Below are 13,031 nucleotides of genomic sequence, written 5' to 3'. Positions count from 1 at the left end.
TTTGATGGAGTTCCCAATCTTTTACTACTGCAATTGAGAATAGGCATCTTACGGTGGTCATTTTTGCCACCAAAGCAAAGGTCTCATTAAAATCCTCTCCTTCTACCTGTGTGTAACCCTTTGCCACTAAATGAGCTTTGTATTTCTCAACTTCTCCAGATGCCTTATATTTGATCTTGTAGACCCACTTACAACCCGCAATCTTTTTATCTTTGGGCGAAAATGCTAAGTCCCAAGTCCCATTATCTTCCAATGCTTTGAGTTATAATGCCATGGCATCCTTTCATTCTTCACGTTGCATGGCTTGTTGATATGTATAAGGTTCTTCATGGATAGTAATGGCTACAAGATAGGCTTGGTGTTTTCTTGAGAAAAAATCATAATTGATGTAGCCAATGATAGGGTAGACCTTACCTAAAGATTCTGAGTGACTTGAGCTCATGTTGATAAGGTTTTCGCTTGTTGCATGGAAGTAGAAATCACTAAGGTAATGTGGTGGTTGTCAAATTTGAGGTGAAAGTTTTGTGACTTGGACCTCCTTATGCGTTTCCCTCTCATTGTGAGATTTTAACTCCACATTGTCCACTTCCTTGTTTTCTACGACTTGTGTTTCTTCTCTACCCTCAGTTATTGATTTAGTTGAATAAATTTCCTCCCTTTGAGGTTTAGAATTATCATGAAATGTGCTTGTGGATAGGAGCAAAATTATCTTTTCTTGACCCTTAATGTAAGGTAACATGTGTTCATAGAATATCACATCCCTCAAGACATAAAATTCATGGGTCTTTAGGTTATGCACTTTCCATCCCTTTTGGCCTTGTGGGTACTCAATGAATATGCATATGTCAACCCTTGAGTCAAACTTGTCCCTATGCTTGGAGTTAGATCCCACATAACATAGGCAACCTATGACCTTTAAATGGTTATAGGTCGGTGGCTTGCCAAAAATCATTTAATATGGAGTGATGCCTTGTTTTGTTGCTGTTGGAGTTCTATTAATGATATGAGTGGTGACTAGAACACATTCTCCTCCCCAAAACTATAGGGGAAGATTGCTTTGAAATTTCAACGCTCTAGCAACATTCAAGATGTGTTTGTGCTAGTGTTCCACATATCCATTATGTTGAGGTGTAGCCCCACATGATAACTCATGAAGTATCCCATTTTCTCGTATAAATTTTTGCAGAGATGAATTGGTAAACTCGATCCTGTTGTCACTCCTTATTCTCTTGATACACGTTTTAAATTGCGTTTTCACCATGTTTTAAAAATCCATTAGGATTCTAGTGATTTCGTCCTTTTGCTTGATTAGATAGACCTAGGTGTTGCAAGTATAATCATCAACAATTGCGAGAAAATAATGATACCCATTATCTGTGGCAATGTGGTATTTCCCCATAAATCACAATGTATCAAATCAAAAGGTTTCTTTGCTTTATTACTGCTTTGAGGAAAATGAAGTCTACATTGTTTTGCTCTGTGACATATATCACAACCATAAACTTTATTCAAACTAAAACTACATTTAAATTTTGTGAAAGGTGTTGGAGAGCCTGAGTAGAAGGATGTCCCATTCTTGAGGTCCAAAGAATGGTGGTGTCTTCGTGAGTAGTTGCATACGAAACTCCTAACAAAGTGGCTTTAAACACATAAACCCCATCAAGCATGCTACCCAAGCCACTCGCTTGGTCATATATCACACAACAATTAGATTGATAAGTTGTTAAGTCTCAATTTTACTTCTTTTTGGACAATACTTAATGAACAATTCCACTCATTCTTTGAACCATTGCAATATAATTGTTCTCTTTTTGGTTCATTTTGTATGCAGATATAGCTAACCCATATTTAGCTAACAATACCTTAATACACCTCATTTTTTGTACAGGTATTGAGCCAGAGAATTGAGGATTGAAGATCCTTTGGATTGGAAACTTAAGGAGCTAAGGAGCAGAGCAGAGTGGATACGCCGGGTGCAAGATGACCCGCGCCGGGCTTGAGAAGAACAGAGTATTCCACCTCTGCAAGTCACACCTACGCCGGGCGTGATCGAGACAGAGAGTTCCCCAAACTCTCTGGATGGTATTGCGCCGGGCGTAAAAGGAAATTGTGCCGGGCGCAACCCTGAGGCAGTGAGTGCTTAACTTCTCTGGAAGGCCTTGCGCCGGGCGCGAAGACTTATGCGCCAGGCGCGTAACCCTAATATGATTTCCCAAGCTCGTATTTGAAGACATTTTCGAGGGTTTTCTCCCTCATTCACACAGGAGCGCGTTTTAGGAGCTGTGGAAGGGATTCCCGGAGCTTGGAGTCGTTCGTGTGTGGGTCTGTCCTTCGGTTCTTCATTTCTCTCTTCATCTCTATTTTGTATTTACCCTCATTGTTTTGAGTGGTTCTACCCATTTTTGTGGGGTTAGATGTAACCAACAAATTCTAATGTAATCCTTACGTTTTAATGATATATATATATATATATATGTTGTTCATTCATTGTTGTGTATGTTTCTATTCTTAATGCTTGCTTTGGATTGATTCTCATTGCATGATATAGGTTCCATTGGGTATTGGAAAATAACCTTTGAAACTAGCTCTGAAACAAATGCCTAGTGGGAAATGTATCTAGGAATGGAGTGTGGCCCATTAATAGTCTTAAACCCTAGCCCGTAATGCGGGTGTAGATATTGGGTACTCAAGGAATTGATATTCAATATCCGCACCTAGGCTCTTGCTCTAAGGGATTAGGTTTGAGTAAACTTATGGGTTGACTAAGCAATGTATGTAACAAGAGATTAAGGATTCATTAGTCTGACGTTTGGTGAAATCTGACCCCACAATCTCACAAAACCATAATACCATTTCTATCCCTTTTCCACACACAAACCAATATTTTTATATAGCTTTCATTCCAATAGTCATAACCTTGAATTTACATGACAAACTATGAAATTGGAATTATTCTTTAGTCACGAATAGTCAATAAATGCTTATGTTACCTTCTAATCCCTGTGGATACGATAATTTTACTACTTGAATGGCCGGTATACTTGTCGTGTTTGAGACCGTTGATAGAATTAAACTGATTTACAATTATAACAAAAGTATTTCAACGAAAAATCTCAACATAAGTCACCACACATTTGAAGTCATGTGTTAGTTTGTATACACATATTAAATTACAACTAAAATTAGGGATGTGCAACACATTAGTCAATTTAATATCCTCATCAAGTTGTATAGTTCCTACACTTTCTACCAAGACAATGTTTCCTGTGGACACTATAATGTATAAAGGACTTTCAAGTTTTTGTACTCTCTTCAAGATGGAAAATAATGGAGTCATGTTGTGTGATGCACCACTATCTAGGATCCATTGGATCTTCTTTTTACCAACCATATTATTATTTGATGATGACTTTCCTCTTAATCGTATTACATGTAAAGCTTGAACTTTGGTTGCTCCTTCCATGTATTCCTTCTTTTGGTTTGCATCAATATGAGCCACATGTGCAACAATGTGGTTTCTCTCTTTATTGCCTTCTTGTTGCGTTCTTTGAGAGTTTCAATTGGAAAGGTACCTTATAATATCAAAATAGTCTGTTTTGATATGTCCAATCTTTTCACAATGCTCGTATTTAGGTTTAGGACCATCTTTGTTTGACATCATCATCTTATTTTTATACCATAATAAAATATTTTCTTGGTAAAGATAGAAAAGATTACAAAGATGATCGCAATGAGGATTAAACCTAGGTCCTTGTGCTTCTAACTACCCCAACCTCTTCCCACTCAACCACTAGATTAATCCTAGTGGTCATACCATAATAAAATATGGTAATGTGATTTTTTTATTGATTAATAATAAAAAAAATCAGCAATATATTTATTTATATAAAGAAAAAAATAATTATCTAAGATAACAAACTTATCTAATCACACCTAAAATAAAAATATATATATATAACTGTTTAAAATAATAAACTTATCCAAAATTATTATATAATAAGTTGCAACTGCTAATAATATATTTCCTTATCACTTCCTATTCTTGAGTTACGGTGAAGGAGCAAGGGAATCGAAGCGGTGCGGTGGAGAAAAACAAAAGTGTATTACAGGAATATCAAAGACCGACAAAATAAATTAAATTAAAATGAATGCACTATGCACTACAACGTAAGATTGCTTACGTTACTATTTAAATCACTAGAATAAGCGTCACCGACATGATGTTATTTCTCTTTTTATGTGATTGTCTTGTCGGCAATCTTCTCGTTTTTATTACTGAGAATTTAATAAAACTAAAGAGAAAAAGAATCCAGCGTGACAAATTTTATTAAGTGCTGAAATTTCTTATTTGATTTTTAGTTCATTACATTATTTCAAATTAGTGTACTTACCCCCTTCATGTCCATGCATCTCTCCCAGCTAACTACTTGAACATGAAAGGATGATTGGACAGATCATATTAATGGGTAATTTTTATCCTTTTAAATTCTAAATCCTAAATTATTAATATTAATTAAGTTAATAAATTTAATTTTTAAAAATCAATAAAATTATTTTTAAAATATAATTTATTTAATATTATTTAAATTTAATTTTAAAAAAATATAAGAGAAAAATAAATATTTTTTATTGATGGAATGATTCATGTGTAACCATATATATATTGATATACACTCATACATAAATTATAAGTTTATAAATTTATAATAAAAAAATAATTATATAAAAAAATATTTAAAATATTAACAATTTATTTTTATTTTATTAATTTATTTGTTTATTTTAAATATATATATATATATATATTAATTTTTTATTATATTATATAAATAAATAAGTTAGATTTATCATACTTAACAAATTTCTTTATAAGTCTAAATCTAATTTTTTTATAAAAAATAAATTTTTTATAAATTTAAATTTAACATTTTTATTAAATAAATCAAATTTTAAAATATCAAATCATAAATCTCTATTTAAAGTCTAACTTATTAATGAACTAACGTCATAGAAACCATCATTTTAATGAACTCCGTTTAGAGAAGTAAATTACTGGTACAATCTTAAAATTCATATCTTCAACGAAGATAATTATTACAGACACAACAAGATTTATATCATATCTTAATATTAACATGTTTAATGAATTATAATTTAGAAGAAATAATGAAGGAAATGTTAAACGCATCTAAGAAGATTGCAAATTTTAAATTTAAAGTTTGTTTGTGTAAATTTCTCAAAAACACTTTTAAGAGAGATGAATAAAATAAATTTTTTAATTGATTAATTTGTACACATTCTCTCTTATTAATTTTTTTCAAAATCTTATTTTAATTTATATATAAGTGAGTTTTAATTATGAAAAAAATTATTTTAATTTTTCCTTCTAAAAAAGTTTCTGTAAAAATTTATTCAAACAAATCTTTAATTGACCTTTTCACACTAGTTTTCTCAATCGGATAGATGATATTAACCATATTAGCATGTGTACAATTGAAATAATCACCTTCATTTTAGTAGATTAAGAAAACTATGAACAAAAATTATTGGAGCTTGAAATCTATAAATGTGACTTAACTCTACTTCATATAAGCAAATGTAGGACGACTACTGAAACCAATATTTACCAGTTGCTAAGTAGAAAATTTTGCTTGTAAAAGTGTGACAATTATTTAGTGTGACTTCGCAGAATGGTCCGTTTAAGAGCCCTCCAAAACCTGTTACATCCACTTACCAAGGGATGCTGAGTCATCAAATGTTGACTTCAACAAAATCAGAAGGAGGGTGATGGAATCTCCATGGTGAATTGATGAACAAATTCTTCAAAGAAGGCTTCAAGCTCTTGGATCTTCATCCATATGGCTCAAAATCATCAAAGAAACAACTCAAATATGGAAAGACAAGAGGAGGAAGGACGTGTCACTCTTAAATAAGAGATAAGCAAGAAGTGAGATTCTTGTTACAAAGAAAAATTTCTTGATGAAAGAATTTAAGAAAATAATTTCTTTAAAGAGAGATTAAGACCTTTGAAAAAGAATTTCAAAAATCTTTTCTTATTTAATCTCAAAAGTGGAGTAAACATACAAGGCATGAGAATATATAGAGTTAGGTAGGGAGCAAGTTAAGCTAACATGAACAAAATTGAATCATGGTTACTTAACCATGAGTAAATGGATAAATATTTGAATTTCAAATTCAAATATTTGGCACCAAAAACCCTTAACTCTATAAATCATGTGTTCTAAGAATTTTTCATATGACAAGTGTGAATAGTGTGACTAATTAAATTGTGTAATCTATAGTAAGGTATAAAAACACCTATGTGGTCATTTGTCTCATGTGGGTAGACGTCACCCATAGGTTTAATTACAAACTCAATTAATGTGTTACATATTAGTTACATTCTTCTAAATTATTAATTAAACTTATAAAGAGATATTAGAAAAGAACTTCCTAAACTATTTGACTCAAAATATAAGATTAAAATATATAAAAAAAATATTACAAAAAATAATTAACAAAAAAAAATGAAATGGACTAAAAAAATAACCTAAAACCCAATAATGAACTTGAACCTCTACCTTCAAACCTATCTCATTTCTCTTAATTCTTTTTATATCGGACTTTCTGGACATATTCATTAAAAGGAATCCAAGAAACATAACGAACAAGTCTGCAACCGTAGGTTTGAGGGGAACATGAGTGATGATATTGTAGAGAGTTCGAAATTTCTTAATGATGTATCAAATTATATAATTTGGATAATTACTAGATACTTAAGTTTTGATGATGACTTGATCCGGTTATAAACCTCTAGTAAATTTGTTACAAAAAAAAAATCAGTAAAAACCTAGTAAATAAAAATTAGTTATCAATAAAGACACACTATTACAATTAAAGATCTTTTAGTGTACATAGAACTTTTAACTTAAACGAGCTAAAAGAGGTTCCGTCAATTATATGTGCACTATAGAACTTCCTTTAATTGACATTAAAGAACACTAATATAGTATCTAGCCAAATAATAAATAGCTTCTTATTAGGCAAAGATGACAAGTCAATTATTTAAACTATATGATTGAATTACGTACATCATAGAATCGTAAACGAAGCGTGAGATTTACATTTCTTTTGTAAATCTATTGAGTCGTCACACAAGATCTTCCAAACAAATTGTCTTAACAAAATAAATAACTTTAAAACTGAAAATTACTATAATTAGGGACATTATATACTCCATGCGAGGATTGAATTTCCATTTTCACAAACGAAACAAATCTAGGTCTTTATCAACCTACTTAGAAGCACATACCGTGTAAAAGTTTTTTTTTTCTTTTTTTTTTTCTGTTTTCAATTACTTATGCTGAGAAAAGATATTACCTCTTAACCTCAAATGGAATCTGCGTACTCAAAAACATACCGGAGCTATTTCATGATTTATTTAATTAGTGAAAGTTTAGAAATTTTCCTCGTCTACAAGTGAGATTAGAAGTTCCTGAAACTAATTCAAACCAAGTACGGGTTTCGGTATAATCAGAATAGGAGATTGTACAGGGCACATTTGCCTCCTCTACAGAGTTAAGTCCTCTTGACTTTGACCTTAAACGTTACTCTTTTTTTTTTTTTTTTGGTACGTGTGAAACACAAAATACTAATGAATCATAACTAATAGTCTATTTTCTAAACAAATGTCAAAGACAGTTAGAAATATAACTAATACATATCAGTATCACAATCTTGAAGTTCAAGGTATGCATTAACAAAGTTTAAAGTAAACAGAACGAGACAAGGGTATATAATCAATGTCTTAGAGAGGAATCTTAGTTTAACATCAACATCTAGAGATATGTAGCTACGTTGTTCTCAATTTCTTCTTTGGCCGGTTCATCAAATGGTTCCTCCCCAACATATAAATCTAGAATTGACTTACACAGGAGTTTGCTATGGATGCTTCCCACTTCTTGTCCATTAACTATACAAAAAAATAAGATAAATTGCATAAATTTTATGAAGCCAGTTTGAACTACGGTTTAACGTATATATAAAGGAACACTCATTAAATTAGACTCATAGACTCAGTTCTAAATGAAGAAAATAGAGAGAAGAAACATATTCATGAATTCTCAACTGAATCTTCCGAATTACTATTAAGATCTAATTTTTCCTTATACAAAACACAATCGATCAATTGATCATGAAGTAGGAGAGTTATTTTGAATTGTATTATAATTCTGAAACTTGAGATGGATACAAATATGGAAAGAGATGACTTACTCAATGTGCGAAGAAAATGACCCTTCTCTCTTAAAAGATGAATTACACATCCACGGGGTATTTTATATTCATCTTTAAACTGTGAAGTAAACCTGCATTACATCATGTTAGTAAAGTAAAATTATAATATGCAACAGAAAATTCTTACCAACTTTGGATGGAAAAAATTATTTTTGGTGAACATATATTAGGAATAAAATTTTCCACAAATTATCGAAGTTAATACATCAACAACTATTATAAAATACATTTTATGTTTAAAGCATGTGAGATGTCTTTGAGTTGCATAGTGTTTGGTTTGAAAGTTAACTTTCAGTGTTAAAAAGAGTTATAAAGTGTGCACACATATACTTATTGTTTGACAAACATTTTTATGTGTGAAAATGAGAATTCAGCCCCAAATCTGCAATGTCCCCACAAGTTTTACACAAGTAAATATAATGATACCAATAACTAAGTCTTAACATAAGAAAATGATATTGCAAGTTGAAGGAAGTATTCACCTTTTAAGCAATTCTTTATAGTCCGATCCCCCAAACTTGTGCAGTCTGCTTCCCACAGACTCTTCAAATACATTACGCAAGAAACCAATGCTCAATTCGTCGTGGACAATTTGAAGTCTAACTGCCATGAATATGTCACTTTTCATAAGATCATCGGTAAACTCTTTTTTGCCCTGTAATTTAGAAGCAGAAAACTTCCTATATTTCTCGGAAAGATATTCCTTTATGTCCAAATCAGCAGCATAAACACCTGTCCAAATGACAAATTTTCTAAATACCATAAACTTTTGATTGTTGGTTTCCCCCCTAATCACTATATATCACTATTTGTTATGTATTTCAAACTAACAATTAATTACATAAAAATTAAGTTATAATAAAATCAAACAGAAAGTTATATTTCATCTAATAAAAAGAAATTAATTTAGATATTTTTTATGTGAGTTATCTCCTGTAGGTAAAACCATAGTAAAAGCAATTCTAGGAAGAACAAAAGAAAAAGGTGGTAGAGACATTAGATCGGAAAATACAAGTTAAATTGAAAAAAAAAAAATTTTTTTTTTGTCATACCAAATGCATAAACATCAAAGCTTATGAATGGAATAAGGCTTTTTTTTACGCAAACCAACTCCACAGAGTTTGAGAGAAGGGCCTAGAGCAGATGGGAAGGACACTCCAGTTCGTCTCTCATACACGTAAACACCATTGTCCTCCAAACTGAGAGGCATCGATGAGTGAGAAGAGATGACAGAACTCATCGCAGTGAAGGAGAAGGGAATCGAAGCGGTGGATGTAGAAAATAAGAGAGACAAGTGATATTAATATTGTGTGGACATAGCAACTCACTGTATTTTTTATTAAATAAGAGATGACCTTTAAATAGTCATTGTACAACGTACCGAATTAACAAGACGATAACAAAATATCTTATCAAAACAGATCCTATCAAAAACTATCGTATCTAAAATGAAACAAACAACTCAAAAGAAAATAGATAAACTAACTCGGATATCCCTAAAATTTAAGATTATCTAACAAAACTCCCCATAAGCTTAAATTTCTCCTTCTTCTTTCATTCCGAGTAACTTCCTTAACTCCTGAAATGTTGTTGCAGGCAATGGTTTTGTAAAGATATCAGCTACTTGCTCTTTACTTCCTACGTGTTCGAGCTCCACGCTTCCTTCTTTCACCTTCTCCCTGATGAAGTGAAATCGGACGTCGATGTGCTTACTTCTTTCGTGATTGATTGGATTTTTGGCTAACTCGATTGCCGACCTGTTATCTACTCGGATCAATACTTTCTCAGCTTTCATAATCTCAAGTTTGCTTAGCAAGTTTCTAAGCCGAACTGCATGTTGGACACACCAAGATGCTGCTACATACTCGGCTTCACACGTTGATAAAGCTACGATTGGTTGTTTCTTTGATAGCCAAGTGAAAGTCGTGTTTCCCATGAAGAATACGTACCCAATTGTGCTTTTCCGATCATCCACATCTCCACACCAATCACTGTCCGAGTATCCAATAAGTCGGTAGTTGTCCGACTTAGTGAAACACAATCCAAGTGACATTGTCCCCTTCACATACCTTAGTATCCTCTTTAATGCTTTCCAATGAGAATACCTCGGATCCTCCATAAAGTGGCTTGTAATTCCCACACTTAGCATCAGGTCGGGTCTTGTACTTGTCAAATACCTTAGACTTCCGATTAGGCTTCGGTACCTACTTGCATCAACTCTTTCTGTTTCTCCATTTTTAGATAACTTCGTTCCAGGTTCCATGGGAGTAGAAACTGGATTGCAATTTAGCATCTTTGCCTTGCTCAAAATCTCCTCGACATACCTCTTTTGGGACACAAAAATACCTTTTGTGCTTTGGTCCACCTCTAAACCCAGAAAATACTTCATGATGCCCAAATCGGTCATCTCAAACTCCCTCTTCATTACTTCTTTAAACTCCTCAACTAGCTCAGCTTTGCTTCCCATGAATATCAAGTCATCCACGTATAGAGCAACGAACAATATATCTCCTTTGCACTTCTTTAAATAGAGAGCATGTTCATACGGACATTGTTCATAACCATTTCTCTTAAAGTAGGTGTCTATTCTCTCATTCCATGCTCGAGGAGCTTGCTTCAAACCATACAACGCCTTCTTGAGCTTCAGCACCTTCTTCTCTTCACCTCTCCTCATGTACCCTAGAGGTTGCTCCACGTAGACTTCTTCCTCCAACATCCCATTCAAGAATGCTGACTTCACATCCATTTGTTGTATCTTCCATCCATGCTGAGCTGCTAAGGACAATAGTAATCGAATCGTTTCCATCCTTGTCACGGGTGCAAAGACCTCATCATAGTCAATGCCTTTCTGTTGTCTATAACCATTCACCACAAGACGAGCTTTGTAACGCTCCACTTCGCCATTTGCATTTGTCTTCCTTTTGTATACCCACTTCAAACCAATTGGCCGAGCTCCTGTGGGTAAATCTTTCAGCTTCCACGTCTCACTCTTCTCAATTGATCCGATCTCCTCATCCATTTCTTTCTTCCATCTCTCATCAAGTACGGCCTCTTCAAATTTTATATCTTCTGTTCCTATCAATAGACATACTACATGTAACTCGTCAGTGGAGTTGTAGATGTATTGCAAGCTCCGAGTTCTAAGCTGCTCAGGTTCATCATCTTCCTCGGAATGCTCATTGGTCCTATCCGAGCTTCTCCCTATTATCTCCGAGCTCTCCATCTCAAAGTTCGAGCTCCCCGAAGTCTTTTAAGAGTTACTCCAGCTCCACTCACTTTCCTCATCTACCTGGACATCTCGACTTACCAGAATTTTTCCTGTAACAGGGTTGTACAATTTGTAGGCTTTTGCCTTTTCATCATACCCGATCAAAATATACTTCTTGCTCCTATCATCAAGCTTTGTTCTGAGCTGAGCTGGAACATGACCGTAAGCAAGGCTTCCGAAGATCTTGAAGTGATGTATACTCGGTTTTTGTCCACTCCATGCTTCTTGAGGTGTCACATCATCCAATTTTGAATGTGGGCACCTGTTCTGTATATATGTAGCATACTACACTGCCTTTGCCCAAAACTTCTCAGGCATATTCTTCCCTTTAAGCATAGCTCGGACCATATCAAGAATATTCCGATTCTTTCTTTCAGCTACTCCATTTTGTTGTGGTGAATATGGAGCTGTGAAAAAATGTTTTATACCTTGCTCTTCACAGAATTCCATAAACTCTGCCGATGTGAATTCTCCACCTCTGTCCGACCTCAAAGCTTTAATTTGCTTGTTAGTCTCTTTCTCCACCATGGCTTTAAACCTTTTAAAAGCTTCAAATACCTTTGATTTTTCTTGCAAAAAATATACCCAGGTCTTTCGAGAGAAATCATCTATGAAAGAGATGAAATATTTCTTACCACTGAAGGATGCAGGAGAGATCGGTCCGCACAAGTCAGTGTGTATCAGGCCAAGTTGCTCCTTTGCTTTGTACTCGGACGAGCTCGAAAAACTTGTTCTTGAATGCTTTCCGAGTACACACGCTTCACAAAACTTCTTGTCAAACTCAACACCACGTAGTCAGAGTACCAACTCCTTCCTTGATAGCTCGGCCAAGCCTCCAAAGTTTAAATGCCCAAAACGAAAATGCCACATCATGGTTTCATCCTTCACGTCCAGCTTCAAGCACTTATTTTGAAGGATGTTCAGCTCCAGTTTATACATCCGATTCTTTTTCATCTCTACTCGGGCTACTAAACGATCATGCTTGTCCTTCAAATAAAGTACTCGATCCTTCATTAGAACCGAGTTACCTTTCTCCATCATCTGCCCCATGCTTAAGATGTTGCTCTTAAGTTCGGGAACGTAGTAGACATTCCTTATTTCTCCAACTCGTCCATCCTTCTGCATATGCTTGATGGTTCCATGCCCTTTTACCGCCACCTTGGAATCATCCCCAAATGAAACGAATCCAGCCTTCACCTTGATGAGTTCGTTGAAGAAACTTTCTTCTCCACACATATGATTGCTCGCTCCAGTGTCCAAGTACCAGACCGAGTTGTTTAAGCAACTCGAATCAAGCTCGGCTTCTGACTTCTCATCTGAGCTTGGAAGCTCAACTACTGATCTCTCCATGCAACTCAAGTTTAGCTCAACCTCGGAGGCATAACTCGGACGTAGCTTGGTCTCCGAGCTCTGCGTCATCATCAAAATTCCTGCTTCCTCGTCCTCTTCTTCTGTGAGAAGATTCTTC

At 34.2% G+C, this 13,031-nt stretch overlaps 1 pseudogene across 1 annotated transcript; it reads right to left on the bottom strand.

Moving 5' to 3' along the window:
* Positions 1 to 7,300: 7,300 nt before the first annotated feature.
* LOC109795764 (fatty-acid-binding protein 1-like) lies at positions 7,301 to 9,959 on the bottom strand (annotated as a pseudogene). Its single transcript, XR_014434430.1, has 4 exons — positions 9,348 to 9,959; positions 8,778 to 9,027; positions 8,275 to 8,366; positions 7,301 to 7,972 (listed from the first exon to the last, which is right to left on the bottom strand). The product of XR_014434430.1 is annotated as a fatty-acid-binding protein 1-like (transcript).
* Positions 9,960 to 13,031: the final 3,072 nt, after the last annotated feature.

Source organism: Cajanus cajan, chromosome 6, assembly GCF_000230855.2.
Source record: "Cajanus cajan strain Asha chromosome 6, NIPB_CcT2T_4, whole genome shotgun sequence".
NCBI lineage: Eukaryota > Viridiplantae > Streptophyta > Magnoliopsida > Fabales > Fabaceae > Cajanus > Cajanus cajan.
This window is presented reverse-complemented; position numbering and strand designations above follow the sequence as displayed.